This window comes from Acipenser ruthenus, chromosome 27, assembly GCF_902713425.1.
Source record: "Acipenser ruthenus chromosome 27, fAciRut3.2 maternal haplotype, whole genome shotgun sequence".
NCBI classification, from domain to species: Eukaryota; Metazoa; Chordata; class Actinopteri; order Acipenseriformes; family Acipenseridae; genus Acipenser; species Acipenser ruthenus.
The window spans coordinates 17,570,975-17,587,889 of record NC_081215.1 but is presented as its reverse complement, the minus strand read 5'-3'; the positions used below and the strand labels follow the sequence as shown (position 1 = coordinate 17,587,889).

General features: G+C 39.0%; 1 protein-coding gene across 3 annotated transcripts in view; it reads right to left on the bottom strand.

The window, feature by feature from the left end:
- LOC117969233 (tyrosine-protein phosphatase non-receptor type 5-like) overlaps positions 1 to 8,165 on the bottom strand; it is a 46,656-nt gene extending 38,491 nt beyond the window's left edge. For 2 of the 3 annotated variants that reach the window (XM_034917144.2, XM_034917146.2), the window contains exon 1: positions 7,952 to 8,135. The gene's annotated coding sequence lies outside the window, so the exon portion shown is untranslated. Of the gene's footprint in view, positions 1 to 7,951 lie in introns of all 3 variants that reach the window. The other variant, XM_034917145.2, reaches the window with a different exon arrangement.
- Between the last annotated feature and the right edge of the window lie 8,750 nt (positions 8,166 to 16,915).

Genomic DNA, 16,915 nt, shown 5'->3' with positions numbered 1-16,915 from the left:
GTCATGTATCACACACACACACACACATACACACATTTTACTAGATAAACCATATTTTTTTCCTTGTGATTTCAGAAATATATTAGGTTTGTGACGTCAGAAATATATTATCATTTTAGCATGACGTCACAGTAGAATAATCATGGAGCAAACAATTGGACAGTTTTTAAATCCAAACTTTTTTTTTTTAAAGTAAATGCTGAGAAATGGCTTTACATGAATACAACACAGCACTCATGTCTCCTGATCTGTGTTTTACATACTGTGTAAGGTTCAGAAATCCTAAACAGAAAATGCTTTCAAATTGCATGTGAATTGCTTTTTTTTACATTAATGTACTTCGTTATGCTGTTGGTAATCACTCTGAGTTGTCCTGGGTTCTGTTGCTCCAATACTGAGTTCATATCATTTTTCTCTAAAATGCTGTTTCGCCTACAATCTAAACAATAACACAGTCTCTCTCCATCACACCGTTATTGAAACACACGACACTGAAGCTGCTGGGTTACCAAGTTCCCAGTTCCTTGTCTTCTTCTAGTGTGTCTGGGTGTAGTGCGCCCTTAGACCTTTAATACTACATCGTATTCTCGAAACAAATCGAACAGATACAAAACCAACTGAAAATATTGGAATTTCTTTACTTGTAAAATAAATTCTATATTTTCAGTTTGGCCATAAAATATTCCCTATATATCTATATATTCTTTATAACCGTTCAAGGGGTAACTTTAGACTTGATTATGAACACGCCTACTGTATGACTGTATGCAGGTTCCTGTCTGAGTCTGAGGGCTCTTCCTTACAGTATTTTGAAGACTGGCTGTCACAGTGACTGCCACATCAAACACACCTCCCTTCAGTTCAAAGAATGATTGTTATGATGACTTCAACAAAGGGGAGCTGTCCGAAGATCAAGCCACCTCTGGCATCAAATGCAGAAAAAATAAATCTGAAGACCTCCCTTTCTTCTCAAGGTGATATGGGCCCCTGGGGATTATATAACATATACTTGTCCATTAAGAAGAAAAAGAAATACTAGCAGAAATATTGGGTAGCACTTCACAGTAAGTGAGTGGCTTTTCTGTGTAATTACGTAGAGCCATATTCTCAAATATATGTTGAATTTTAATGTATTCAAAGGCTTATTCCATCACTAATAAAAGATGATAAGCCAGAAATTGGTTAAAACTACAAGTGGATAGGGTGCAGTGGGGTAATGTATGAGAATCTACAGCAAAGTGTAATAAAAAAAATACACCAAGGAAACAAATATTATTCATTCTTTCATCATAATTATCTTTGTCTGTATCTCAGAAGAGCTCAATAAAGACCTCATTGTGGATGGACTGCTATTAAATAAACAATACTGTAGTATTGTTTTCGAGCTGTTCTGTACAAGCAGACACATACTTCAGTGTAGGAGGAAAGTTTGTTTTTCTTTGCAATGCACTGTTTTTTAATTTGTCTGTCTAGTGTTTCCCTCCTCAAATTTGGGTGTGTTAAAAGCTGCTTCACGACTGTATCATTTTGCAATACAATACATGTAATACAATATAGTTTATGTTGCATATTGTTCTAATACAAATAAATAAATAAATAAATAAATAAATAAATAAATAATGGAGTCCAAATATATTCTAACCCCAATGTATCCAAAGATAACCAATAAGGGGTTTTGGGAGTAATGCTTCTCCTTTGTTTCAATTACATCATAATATTTCATGTAATGTGACCCTAGCAGACAAGCGTGTCATACATACTGTATAAGGCAAACCATACAAGGTATATGTATTTTACACCCATGAGGTATATGGGCAGCAGTGTGGAGTAGTGATTAGGGCTCTATTAACAGATACAGTATACTACTAAAAGAGAGTAAATTACCTCTGGCAAAAGTGCACCGCTTAAATACTTTCTGACAAAGCAGTTCAGAGCAACGGAACTCAACAAAATATCAATCCACAGGTTATATCATGAATTAGATACGGGGTGGGGGGCCTGAATAAAATGCAGCAATGTCTTATTGTATTCCCTCTATAAAATAACCTTGTGCATTGATATTTTGTTGAGTACCATTGCTCTAAACTAGCGTTGGCAGAAAGTATTTAAACATGGTAATGGGTGGCTTGATGGTGGTGCACTTTTGCGCTTAAAGGCAACAGAGGTAATTCACTCTCTATTAGTAGTATACTGTATCTGGTAAAAATCTTTCTTCACCATCAGCCCGTGTGGCTGTGGGCAGCTGACGAACTGCCCGGGCAGATGCCAAAACGACATAAAATTCGATGCTAATTCGGCATCTGCCAACCGCAGCTGGGCACTACGCGAACTGTCCGGGCATTTCGGCAACTGCCCGATTTAGGTATTGGTCCATAACATACAGTATATACAGTATATTGTAAGCCGGATCCCAAGGTGGGCTGGTGAGATGGGCAGGGCCAGAGCACTGACTGCTTGTTAACAACCCGGAAGAGCGCACCCCGCGGGTCAAGGTGTGGTCGGCGCGCTGGAGTGAACGGGAGAACTCAGCCTGTACTTTTCCATCTAGCAAGGTTACCCGCGGTCATGTTGGGGCCCCGCCCCCTTTCATCCAGAGTGTTCTGATCCCCAGACTGAGGCACCTGGGCTGGGGGCTTTCCATACAGCTGTCATTCTGGAACCTTCCAGCAGGGTGAGGTGTCCGTTCTGGATTGGTTGGAACGGGCACCGCCTCCCTCCAACTCTCCTATAAAAGGAGCTGAGAGCTGGATCCCGGGGTCAGACTGAGAGAAGGAGAACAGAACGAAGAGAGAAAGAGCTGAAGAGAGAAAGCTAGAGAGAGAAAGAGCTAACAAGAAGAGAAAACTGACTTGTAGAAGTGTGAGCGGTGGATGACAGCAGCTTTGTAAAAGCGATTATTAAGGCTAAAACAAATAAAAAGTTTAGCCTTGAAACCTTGTCTTGCATCCTTCTTGACACCACTACAATATATATACAGACGTGCTCAAATTTGTTGGTACCCTTACAGCTCATTGAAATAATGCTTCATTCCTCCTGAAAAGTGATGAAATTAAAAGCTATTTTATCATGTATACTTGCATGCCTTTGGTATGTCATAGAATAAAGCAAAGAAGCTGTGAAAAGAGATGAATTATTGCTTATTCTACAAAGATATTCTAAAATGGCCTGGACACATTTGTTGGTACCCCTTAGAAAAGAGAATAAATAATTGGATTATAGTGATATTTCAAACTAATTCGTTTCTTTAATTAGTATCACACATGTCTCCAATCTTGTAATCAGTCATTCAGCCTATTTAAATGGAGAAAAGTAGTCACTGTGCTGTTTGGTATCATTGTGTGCACCACACTGAACATGGACCAGAGAAAGCAAAGGAGAGAGTTGTCTGAGGAGATCAGAAAGAAAATAATAGACAAGCATGGTAAAGGTAAAGGCTACAAGACCATCTCCAAGCAGCTTGATGTTCCTGTGACAACAGTTGCAAATATTATTAAGAAGTTTAAGGTCCATGGAACTGTAGCCAACCTCCCTGGGCGCGGCCGCAAGAGGAAAATCAACCCCAGATTGAACAGAAGGATAGTGCGAATGGTAGAAAAAGAACCAAGGATAACTGCCAAAGAGATACAAGCTGAACTCCAAGGTGAAGGTACGTCAGTTTCTGATCGCACCATCCGTCGCTTTTTGAGCGAAAGTGGGCTCCATGGAAGAAGACCCAAGAGGACTCCACTTTTGACAGAAAAACATAAAAAAGCCAGACTGGAATTTGCTAAAATGCATATTGACAAGCCACAATCCTTCTGGGAGAGTGTCCTTTGGACAGATGAGTCAAAACTGGAGCTTTTTGGCAAGTCACATCAGCTCTATGTTCACAGACGAAAAAATGAAGCTTTCAAAGAAAAGAACACCATACCTACAGTGAAACATGGAGGAGGCTCGGTTATGTTTTGGGGCTGCTTTGCTGCGCCTGGCACAGGGTGCCTTGAATCTGTGCAGGGCAAGTACAAGGTTGTCCTGGAAGAAAACTTGCTTCCTTCTGCTCTGACAATGTTCCCCAACTCTGAGGATTGGTTTTTCCAGCAGGACAATGCTCCATGCCACACAGCCAGGTCAATCAAGGTGTGGATGGAGGACCACCAGATCAAGACCCTGTCATGGCCAGCCCAATCTCCAGACCTGAACCCCATTGAAAACCTCTGGAATGTGATCAAGAGGAAGATGGATGGTCACAAGCCATCAAACAAAGCCGAGCTGCTTGAATTTTTGCGCCAGGAGTGGCATAAAGTCACCCAACATCAAAGTGAAAGACTGGTGGAGAGCATGCCAAGACGCATGAAAGCTGTGCTTGAAAATCAGGGTTATTCCACCAAATATTGATTTCTGAACTCTTCCTAAGTTAAAACATTAGTATTGTGTTGTTTAAAAATGAATATGAACTTATTTTCTTTGCATTATTCGAGGTCTGACAACACTGTATCTTTTTTGTTATTTTGACCAGTTGTCATTTTCTGCAAATAAATGCTCTAAATGACAATATTTTTATTTGGAATTTGGGAGAAATGTTGTCAGTAGTTTATAGAATAAAACAAAAATGTTCATTTTACCCAAACACATACCTATAAATAGTAAAACCAGAGAAACTGATAATTTTGCAGTGGTCTCTTAATTTTTTCCAGAGCTGTATGTGCATTTATATTGAATGAGCACTAACAGTTTTGTAAAGATTTGTAACAATAATCTCTGAACAACTTGTATATGCTGGTCCATTAAAAGGTCCAGCTTTAGCATTGTTTCTTCTTTTTCATCTCTAGTCCAAGATGGCTAACATATTCTCCATGTTGTTTAAAGCAACACAACAGTAAGTGAAGCATATTGTTGTTTTGAGTGAACTGTCCCAGTTTTGACAACATAAGGAAAAATACATATTGTTTAAATCTCTGTGAATTGTGCCCATTACTGCTTGATTTGGGGGAGGTAAGACTGATTGTGTGATGACTCAACGTAACTCAACATTGCTCTCACTTGCTAGGAGACTGGACAGTGTCACTGAATCTCAACATAACTCAACATTGCTCTTCCTTACTAGGAGACTCAATGTTTCGATCATTGGCGATTATTACCGCTCTAATAATTGATTATTAATTGGTTGCTGATTGCTGCTCTAATTGTTAGTACTGCAGCTCAGGCCACCAATAGCACACCATCTATTCAGAAGCACCAATATCTAAAGAAATGTTCATTGCTAACTGTTGCATTCAAACATTTGAAAGAAGGAGTTCATATTTCAGCCAGCTTTTAAAAGGTGACTTTTGAGTATTAATACAGTACAAGAGACGCTACAACAGTTATATGCGACAGAAAGAGATGTTACTGATCATATTTCTCAATAATATTTTATAACAAAAGGTGGAATAACAGTAGCTCAAATACGTGGTACGTCCTTTTTTACTCCATTGCCTGTTCAGCTGTGTACATTATTGTACTTTTTCTTTTATCAGTAGTTCATTGGTGAGATTTCTCAGTTTGAATTATGAAATACATTTCGGTCTTTTTGACCTTCCCAGAAGTAATAACCAGTATTGTCATAGTGTTACAGTGTTTATGCATTATGAAGACATTAACATTAAATGGGCTTATCTATAAGTTAAATACATTAAAACTAACTATGATTATTGAAACCAATAAAGACAAAACACTTGACGAACCACTTGACAAAATAGTCTAAATTCAAAGTTGCACAATGCTTTACATCCTACAATTGCTGGACTGGCTGGATTGCCCAATTCACTCTATTTATTGTTGTAACTGTTTGAAATGCATTCATAATCGTATAATAAATGACGTCTGAAATAAATAACACCCTGTGTTCTCCTTTCTCTAATAGCGAATTTGATGGGGTACCAGGTTTATTTGACTGTAGAGAGATTTTTTGTGGTGTGAATTATACAGTACGTATAAAATAATAATATTAATTTAAATGTTGAAAGGAATGTCACAGCACTTTTGTATTTATTTAAATGTGAAACATATGGTTCAGCTATTGTTGTATTTAGACTTTTTCAGCATTTCGCAAAAAATATACCAGTTTGAAGGGAATGACTTTTTTGATAGGGACACAAACAGGACTATCAACAAGATCTGCTTTTTGAGTGCACAGAAGGTGTAGACACCAAGGCATTATCTTTTAGTATAAAGTTGATCAAGCGGTTTTGTGATTGACATATAGCACAGAGCACATTTCAATAAAATCTGTGGAAACTACAGTATGATTACAAAGCAATGCATTTGTATTGAATTTAATATACTTTTTTAATTCGCCATTTTTTGCAGTTTTGTTTCAATGGAAATAGCGTAAAACATGCTGTCAAAAGCAACTTTCCCCTTCTGTAATAATCCCTTAACTCAACATTCTCCTCAAATGATCAAGCATTGACCAAATCCATCACAACATTCAGCTCTGACTGAGCAGCTTAAAACCACTGCTTCCAATCATCACCAGAATAATGCAAAGTCAGAATACACAAACGTCTTGTGAATGAATCCTCTGAAGTCTTTGTACAGTCTCTATGTTATACCCGTGTTCACTAGTGTCAATCAAACATACACAATCAATTATACAGCATGCTTGTAACTACGGCTTCTACTGCATTGTTAAAGGGACAAAATCTCGAGGCTTGAAAGTAAAAGGTTTCAGTTTCCTGATTATTCAATAGTTTTTAAAGTAATGAAATACTGTACTTGAGTCCAAGAAATGACATAAGCATGTTTCAAACAAGAGATCCGGTTTTAATCATTCTGTGCAATCTTATTGCAGGATGTTTCTCACATTTTGTCTGTTCAGCTGTGTGCTCGATAAGCATTCGACTACTAGTGCTTTTTAAATAAATACAAATAAATTGCTAAAATATTATTTAAGCTTTTACAGCCCTAAAAATGAGTCCCTGGGTTATAACTGTTGAATTTTTACTGATGAAGCTTTTGGTTATTTGAGACAAACACTAGATCAATGATTCATTTATATCCACTTACTACTATGTTATGCAATAGATAGAAAATCTACAGTACTGTGTGTGTTTATGTATGCATGTATGCAAGTATATATGTATGTACTGTATGTTTGAATGGATTTATGTGTGCATTTGTTCGAGTATGCATGTGTTTGTTTTTAATTAAATTATATTCTCTTAAAAACAACTTTCCCCTGCCACCCCCCCAATAATAAATATAAATATATGTAAACTGTGTGCAGTTTATCTAAACACTCTTTCCATCCATTTGTTTTGTGATATAAATTATGTTTTTCTTATGTGGTGGTTAAATGCCTAGAACGTTTGTTTAGTTAGTATCTGGCGTGTGCCGCTGAAATTGACTTTAATTGTACACAACAAAGCAGTACAAATTGAATAGCATGTGATAGCAACAGAAAATATATGCTAAATTCCATATATTTGTACTGTATGTTAGTATACAGTGACTTAGCAAAAACAACATGTGCTGTATACATTGTATATCTATGCTGATTTCTTTGCATATATCTCTAAACCATATATAGAAACGCATAGATGTACACTCCAGATTTGCCATAGGCAACCTGTGTTTTTTCAAAAGTCATTCATACATGCTTAGAATACACTATGAAGTATGCTTCACTAGTGGCTCTTAACATTCTCCATCTGTTTATTTTATGTCCATATTTAACAGTGCATATATATTATGCTTAATAAAACAGAAAAAAAACAACACTGGACTGTTTTATAGATTGTTGCCAAACACTATTTGTATACATTCAGTTAATTAATATATATCGCTACTATAGCTGATACAACATTGTTTAATGTCTGTTACAGAGAGTAACAAGATATATGTGATATTGTATATTGTATACTGCTAATGAAAGCTGAACAACAAAAATACCACAAAAAGCCATGAGAAATCATGCACATCAGTTTCCTACCTTTCTACATGGTGAAGACAGTGCAATTGAGAGCACCAGATCATGCAACACAATTAATATTCACAGCACAGCAAGCAGCAGGTAAAATGTGCTCAACCAAATGAAGGCTGCAGCAAGCTAGCTAGGTGTACTGTACCACTCAAGCACGGCGCTGCTGCTCAGGTCTCTCTCCTTCCCTGGACTGCTCCTCTGAAGACTTTTTTGGGGGTGAGGGGGGTGGGGGTGGGGGGGGGGCTAGTCTGCTGGCTGGCTAGTGAGGTACAGTAGGTAGCTGTTTGTAGCCGTGGCAACTAGCAAAAGAGGAGAGTGAAATAGCTCTGTAGAAATCACCAATCATCACTGAGCCCTTGTGCACGTCTGCAGTCCTATCCGCCCACCTCCCTGATTAAATTGTGTGGGCTGCATCCCACCCCATTCTCTCCCCCCCCCCCCTTTTTCATTTCTTTTCAGCTCACTGATTTGATTGACAGAAAGCCTTTTCAAACCCCACCCACCCACATATACACACAGCGCTCTCTCTCTCTCTCTCACACACACATACCACAAGCTCATCTCACTTTCTCCTGTGAGAAAAAAAGAACGGGGAAAAAAACATGAATGAAAAATACATGAACGCACAGCAATACCATAGGGATCAGGGCTCAGCATTGTGCTGCAGAAGCTAGGGTTATTTATTTATTATTTTATTTGTTGCTATTTATTTTTTGCTATAGGCCCTCTCTTGATCTGTCACTGTCAGACAAGTGCATGCAGATATGGTGGTTACTTGTGCTCCTACTGTAAATCTTTATAACAGTTCTCTTCATAAAGAATTCCAGGCTACCAGTTCAATTTATGAATGCTCTTTCACCCCCACAGTCATATATATATATCACTTTAAAATGCCACTAGCACACACACAGAAACACACACAGACACACAAACACACAGAAATACACACAGACACACAAACACACACACGCACGTTTAGTTAATTAGCTGATCTTAGCAAGTTTGATCACTATTAGACAATCAGCTCTCTAGATATATGCAAACAGCTTGACATACTGACAGGTGGGCATACACCGCAAGATTCTCAAGAACAACTGGGCAAGTGGTTCTCTAGATATCTAAAAAAATGTAAGTGTGAGGTACAGACTGGACAGACAGACTGACAGCCTCCATAGAATGCCAGATTATGGTACACTCAACAATGACATCAAAGGACAGGTGTCTATAAAATGCAAATCTTGCCTCCAAGACAAAAATGAAGTATTAACTAGGGTTTTTTCCACCTTTAATGGGACTATTATAGGGTATACTTGCAGAAATAAACTTGTCTATTGCCACATTTTTTTTTTTATCCAATTGCTAATATATGGTAGATTCCATTAAAGGTGAAACAACATCCCATCTTTAGACCTTTGTCCTTTCTGGTTTCTGGTAACACTGTTAGAAAAAAAAAAAAACATGTAAATTTGATATAGCACAAAATAGAAAGGCGACACAATCATCTGCATTCTCTTATGTTCCTTTACAAATGTCACTGTTTTTTGTGGATATATAGTTACATATCCTGTGCATTCACTATCATTAGGCCATGCTGTAGGATATGCTCATTCTCTTGCTTGCTCTCCTTTGAGAAAGGCTGATTTTGACAGCAGAACAGCAGACTCACACCTCCAGCCAGTCTGCAACAGAGGCCCCCCGGCTGTCAGCATAGGGAGGCCCAGCCTGTCTCACACTGCCTGTCTCAAGACAGAAGGAATTTACTTCACACAAATACAGACTTACTAAGGAGGTTTTTAGAATGAAATAACATCACATTATTTATCAACAATACAGTAACGTCTTCCGTTACAAGTACACAGTAATTTGTTGGTAACTGGTCAGGATTGAGGAGCATTTGCAGAGTTATGAGGGAAACTCTCACAGTGCCTGTTGATACAGTAATATTCCCTCATCTTTAATGAGTACTACATTCTTAATAATAATTAAAGAAAACTACCTCAAAGTGTAATAGAGAATACAGTGAAAGTTACCATTAAGGATAATAACACATGCCCTCGTAAAATCAATACGAAACAAGCCAGCTTTCCTTGTCTGCCAAATGAATTAAGAGCCACCTTTGATCCAAACAGAACTGGCCGCATAAATAACAATTGGATTGTTCTGCATTGAGAAGACACAACATTGTCAACCTCTCTTCTTGCATTAAGCAACCAGCTGCTTTCCCTATTAACTGGTGTGCTGTGCTTTGACCCCAAATATACTGTGTATGAGGCTTGGAAACTGACAACTTTCTTTTACCTATTGTAGTGCCAGCCATCTTATTTTAAAATGAAAACACATGAACACATCTATAACACACCTGCACATTGAGACCTATGTAGCAAATGGAAGTGTGCTACAATTAGGATTTATGGAATTATTTGGTTTGCTACAAGTTTAAGGTTACAAAAATAATAATAAAGGTCCCTGGTTCAAATCCCACCTCAGCCACTGACTCATTGTGTGACCCTGAGCAAGTCACTTAACCTCCTTGTGCTCCGTCTTTTGGGTGAGATGTAGTTGTAAGTGACTCTGCAGCTGATGCATAGTTCACACACCCTAGTCTCTGTAAGTCGCCTTGGATAAAGGCGTCTGCTAAATAAACAAATAATAATAATATACATGCTTTAAATTGAACTAGAAGATTACGATCCAGACTGCCCAATTGCTTTATTCATGCAAATCTCTTTCCATGAATTAGTATTAGTCATGTTAACAAGGGAGGAATAAACCTGGGGGGAAACACCAGTGAAATATAAATAGATACTTCGACATGCCACTGTTGAGATTATTGAAATACACACAGAGGTTTAGTTTTCTGAAGAGATCTGTAGCAATATGCTGGCACTGAAGATTTTCACATCTCACTAAATACCTCTACTGATATATGCTTGTGACAGGATAGCTGTGTGGGTGATGGGAAATAAACCAGACCAGTCCCTGTTTTCTGTGTGCAATACACGCAGCTTTATTTTGGCCAATGCAAAATAATAATGGAGCCAGGATACATAACAATGTGTAACCTGGCAACCACAAAAATAAAGTAATAAAGAAAAAGGAACCAGGAAAAAAAACCGTGCACAATCCAAAAAAACCCCAACAAAACAATAATCCGTCTCTCCCAAATCCTCGACGGGAAAACGGGGCGTCAACAGTCCGGCACTTCTGGGTTTGCGCTCCTCCTTTCCACTCCGGAGCGTCCCGTTAGTGCTCTGGCAGATAGAAGTAAGACAGTAATTAGCAACACACGCGCCACACACCCCTTCTCTTTGTTTTCCTTCCCCTGTTTGTTTGTATCCTTTTGTTATCGGATGTTGGGGGGTCGCCGGAACTCCCGGAATCTGACTCTGTGAGTCTCCCCCGTGACATTGAGATGGCGGAGGATAGTCTGCTTCACCAGATCATACTAAGCAGCATCTTCATCAGTCATAGCCCGGTACGCTGCTTGTGCTTCCCCAATCAAGCAGGGGCCAAGTTGGCTTGCCCAGTACTCCCGGGGCCATGCTGCGGTGGTAGCCAATCGCTCAAAAGCTACGAGGTAGGCCTCAGGGTCATCCTCCGCCATCATTTTCTGGGCCCAGGCCTTCGGGGCAACCAGCACGGGCCCCGTTGCCGCCGACGTCATCCCCATCCCGACCCTCTCGATAAGAGCCGTGTACCGCTCCTCCCTCCTCCGTTCCTCAGCCTCCCTCCGGCTGTCCAACGCCTCCAGAATCGCCGACAAAGTGGTTGGGTCCATCCCACGATGACACCACGTGTGACAGGATAGCTGTGTGGGTGATGGGAAATAAACCAGACCAGTCCCTGTTTTCTGTGTGCAATACACGCGGCTTTATTTTGGCCAATACAAAATAACAATGGAGCCAGGATACACAACAATGTGTAACCTGGCAACCACAAAAATAAAGTAATAAAGAAAAAGGAACCAGGAAAAAAAACCGTGCACAATCCAAAAAAACCCCAACAAAACACTAATCCGTCTCTCCCAAATCCTCGACGGGAAAACGGGGCGTCACCAGTCCGGCACATCTGGGTTCGCGCTCCTCCTTTCCACTCCGGAGCGTCCCGTTAGTGCTCTGGCAGATAGAAGTAAGACAGTAATTAGCAACACACGCGCCACACACCCCTTCTCTTTGTTTTCCTTCCCCTGTTTATTTGTATCCTTTTGTTATCGTCTCTCTCTCCATCTCTCTCACACAGTACCTTGCAGGAAGGAACAGAACCCCGGGCCACGCCCCCTTTTGTACGCCCCGTCCCGTCCCCATTGGTCAGCGAGGGCAACCGCCGTCAGCCAATGCGTGATTGCCACCGCGCTTCCCGACCGGGTCTGTGACGTGGCGCACCGCGGCTCCGCCTGCTCCTCCTCCCCCTCCTCCCCAGTGCCCTCACCGGTCGGAAGGGAGATCTAAAACAAGAGTTCACTCTCTCATTGTCACAATGCTGCAGCTAGTTCTTGTATTTTTGATACAAAGACCTTTAAATAACATTAAAATATTAATATTCATGTCGGTCTTCTGTTCTTTTTGATAGATATTTTTAATCCATAAGCTTGAGATGGCTTTCACCCACTTTAGCCTTTACCAACAGTCTGGCCCTGTGCATTAAAATGGAAACTAATATCCAAACACCTTGTATCTGTGTGGAATTGAATGGTAAAATAGGACACAATCGCAATTATTTCATAACTGGAAGTTGTGTCCAGATGCCACCCGTTGATTTAGGTGGGCTTGGAAACCTGGCTGCCAGATCTGACAGGCTGCAGCAGGACAGGATTTGTGGAATTAAGCAGGTGCTGCCTGAAAGGGTGCTGAGGCCATGCAAGCAGCTTGCAGTGTGGTGAACACAAATACACACCACCTACACTGTCTGACTCAGTACCCATGGATATGTGCATCATCCACCCAGCACTGCACGGTCTGACTTCTCCATGGTACTGCTGGGATTTATAGAATTATTACACAAGGCATTGGTTAACTGGGCAGTTGGATTGGAATCTTAGACATTAAGTGATGCAACCAGGGGTGAAATTCTGCCACTCACTGGTACTCAGTACCGGGATCATTTCAATCTGGGAAAAGCTCTACAGAAAAAAAAAAAAAAATACACACACATATATATATATATATATATATATATATATATATATATATATATATATATATATATATATATATACCGGTGTGTGTGTGTATATATGTATATATATATATATATATATATATATATATATATATATATATATATATATATATATATATGTGTTTTCTCAATGTACACAATACATTTAAAAACTAAGTTACTGAGCTTTTGAATGTTGCTCCCATGAAGATACAAATTCTAGTCACACTAGCTTGTGTCCACACTAGCTAAGTAACATTTTGTTGTGTTAAATTAAACTCTTTATAAATCCATTTGGTTAGGATTGAGAAGTTGATAAACTGTTCTGCGAGAGAATATATAGTATAGTAATTAATTATACTATAAAAGTCTAGCTGGAACCTTTTCTTTAGACGTTTGACATATTTTTTTAAATTACGAGCAGCTGTTGAACAATGGAGAACTGTTGTTACTATTGTATTAGTAATCACTAATACTAAAAATATTTTTGTATTTTTTTAAAGTATTTGATTATGGTAAATCTTGATTTCACTTCACCAGCCGAATGTTGACGAAGGCTGTAGCTAAATGCATCCACTGATCTCCCTTTCTCTTCTTAATAAACTAAACCAATGTTGCATTTTTGATTTATGCTTATTCATAATTTAAAGTGCTAGAGCATAACCATTTCTGCACTTATGCACTGTGGAAGCTAGACATGTTTACTTATCTTTCAAAAGAAATTCATTCTGAAATGCTCTTAATATGTATACATTATCAATAGTTATATTAAAATAATATATTATTAGATCTGTAAATAGCATTATATAAACTAGAACTTTCATTTTTAGAAATAATATTGGCTGTGCTGACTAGCAAATCTGTTTTAAAAAATTCTCCTGAAAAGACTTCTCAAAGCTGATTGCCAGAAAATGTGTGGGTGAAGAAAATCAGGCTAAGATGAAAAATCAATAGAAGAAGGTGTACAGTATGTGTAACACTGACATCATTTCCTCTTGTTCAGCTTTGAGAAGCCTTTTCATAAGCTACTTTTTTCTGGAATAGTTCATTGTAATTAATGTAAACAGAAAGACAAAAGAGAAGCATACAGAATATATTATAGTAAGATAAAAAAAAAAAAAAATCACATTACAGGGATATACGTTCTAATCCAAGGCTATCAATGTAGCATTGCCTGAATCCTAAATGTGGAAATCCTCACTTTAACATAGTAAGTTAACGTTTGTATGTGTATTAGTGAAAAGTACATTCAATGTATTATAGAAACTGAAAATTGAGTGGTGTAATTGGATACCCTAGTGAACTGGGCACTTTTTATCCGGTGCAAAAATTCAAAGTAAACCAGTTGTACTCAGAAACTGACACTGAGGTAGTGCCATAAATCAAAGCTGGATCATCCACCCTTAGCCACCCACCCCTTGCTGCTATGAAAGTTTTTCATAATTTTACAGCCAATTAAGATGTAAATAATTGATGTCATGAGACAAAAGTGTAGCACTGCTGCTGAAAGGAAAGAGCCTATGCACTGATAAGAATCCGCAAACATCAGCTATGACATTAAATAATTCCATTACCGGAGTTTATGCCAGCTTCAGCAGCCAATATCGTTACTATTTTTAGCAGCAAATTTCATTTCTGTCTGTACGTGATGGGGATAAAATCTAATTAAGGTACAACAGAAAAGCAACAGCGCTCACATAGCCGCATGTAACCTCCTTCCAGGGGCATTGACAGGATTTTAAAAGTGGGGGGGCACATACCCACATCAATGACTTTTGCCAGAATGGGGGTCCGGTGTGCGGGTGGGGGGTTTGCCCCCTGTAGGGCATATTATAAGAATCTGATGGCAAACGATGTATATTAAAAGCATTTTCTATGTAATCCGCAGCAAGACAAGCAGACGGATTTAGCAGCTGAATCACTAAAATAGAACAGGTGGCTTGAACCAGGGGACATGCTTAATCTAATTGTTGTTTTTTTTTATTGCCTTAGTGTCATATTCAGACTGCACACAGACACACAATGCACATGTTCTCATTGCTGCTGCTCAACAAAATGACAACCACGCTCTACAGCAGGGGTTCTCAACCTTTTTTGAATCACCCCCCACCTTAGCATTTCTCACCACAATAGCGAGAATTATAAATCACACAGCAGAAACCAACCAATCACATTGAAGTATTTGCCAAAATTCCAAGTACATCTTATCCTGTGTATAGATGTTATCCCTTGCATAGGGCACCACATTAATTCCAATGTTCAAACATCAAAACAAAACAAAACAAAAAATAATGGGTGACCCTGTGTGATAGAGTCCTGGCAAACTTGCCTCAGGTAGCCGAGGAGAACACAGACGAGACTGAGATAGAGATTGACGTTGATACGCCGACACAGGCGCACAGGATTTAATCAATAAACATAAACAAAAAGTAAACAATAATGTCATGTGACGCTACCAGCGATGGTAGCGCACAGAGGACGATACACGACTGTACAAACACTCAAAAATAAAAACACAATACAACAAACTATAAATCATAGGTGCCGTGAAAACGGCAGGCCTTGCAGCAGCCCCGATCACAGCGATCTCTATGTTTTTATACTAACGCTCTGCCGAGACACGCCCACCTGCCTGCTGGAACAGCTCATTGCTTTCAGCTGCTGCTCCACACAGACAGGTAATCATCCACGGCGGAGTGCAACATCAGTTAAACAATTAATTAAATCAATTTACAACAAATAATGCAAAAAGATACAATAAAACTACATATTTCCCCATGTGTAAGGCTTCCGCCCTGCCACACCCTGTTAACCGAAAAGGCTACAAATATTTGAAAACACACGTTTCTCCGGCTGCACTAGCCAGTACATCCCCACAGACGACACACTGAGGACAAGGCTCATCTGCAGTGCCAACAGTGGTACATTCAGTTTACAAGTAAGTCCCTTAATATTTCTGAACATTTTTTTTTAGATGATGATGCACCTGAACAATTGCTTTTTTCACGCACCATAAACCGATTTGTTATGTACTGAACAAGGGTACGTGACGTGTTTTTCAGGCTAATGAATCCCCTGCCTCCTTCTCTAACAGAGAGACCCAAATACGTAATGGTGGTACAATTGTATAGTATGAATGTATCCTTTTACAGAGAGGTAAGAAATTAAACACGTTTAGTTGATCTCAATTTACAGGACCCCTCAAAACCACTACACAGTTGGTCCCCTCCTGGCACACACAAGCTATTGTAAACGGCTACAACTAATTATAACAAATAAAGTACACCAACGTGCAATAAAAAGCATGTCATTGTATCTTATGGGCTTCTGGTGACATGGATACTCCACTTTCAGTCTCGTAATTTATCTTGCCACAAGAGTTTATTCCTTATATTATTATTATTGTTATTGATGTTTTATTTTTTTTAACTGACTGTATGTCACATGTAACATAAAAAAAGGTGCTTAAGGGATGAGTAATGATTAGCTGTAGTGATTGTGAGAGTAAAATGATTAGAAATGGAACCAGATTTGTGAGCTAGTTTTCCCCTAGTTTAAGTCTGTATTTCAAATAGGTGTACTTGTAGCTTTTATTGTTCTTGTGGACTATTTGGCTGTCAATGTAGTTGCTGTTCTGTCTCAATGGCAGTGCACTGTGTTTATTCATTTTTAGAAAGGTAAACATTAATGCTATTTGATTGCAGTTTTCTAATGTGACAGTGTAGGACGTGCTGTGAAACTCAGAAAAGAACAAAAATGCAGACTGAAACTTCATAGCATGGTGATGCAGAGTCCTTATCAGCATAAGAAGGGATG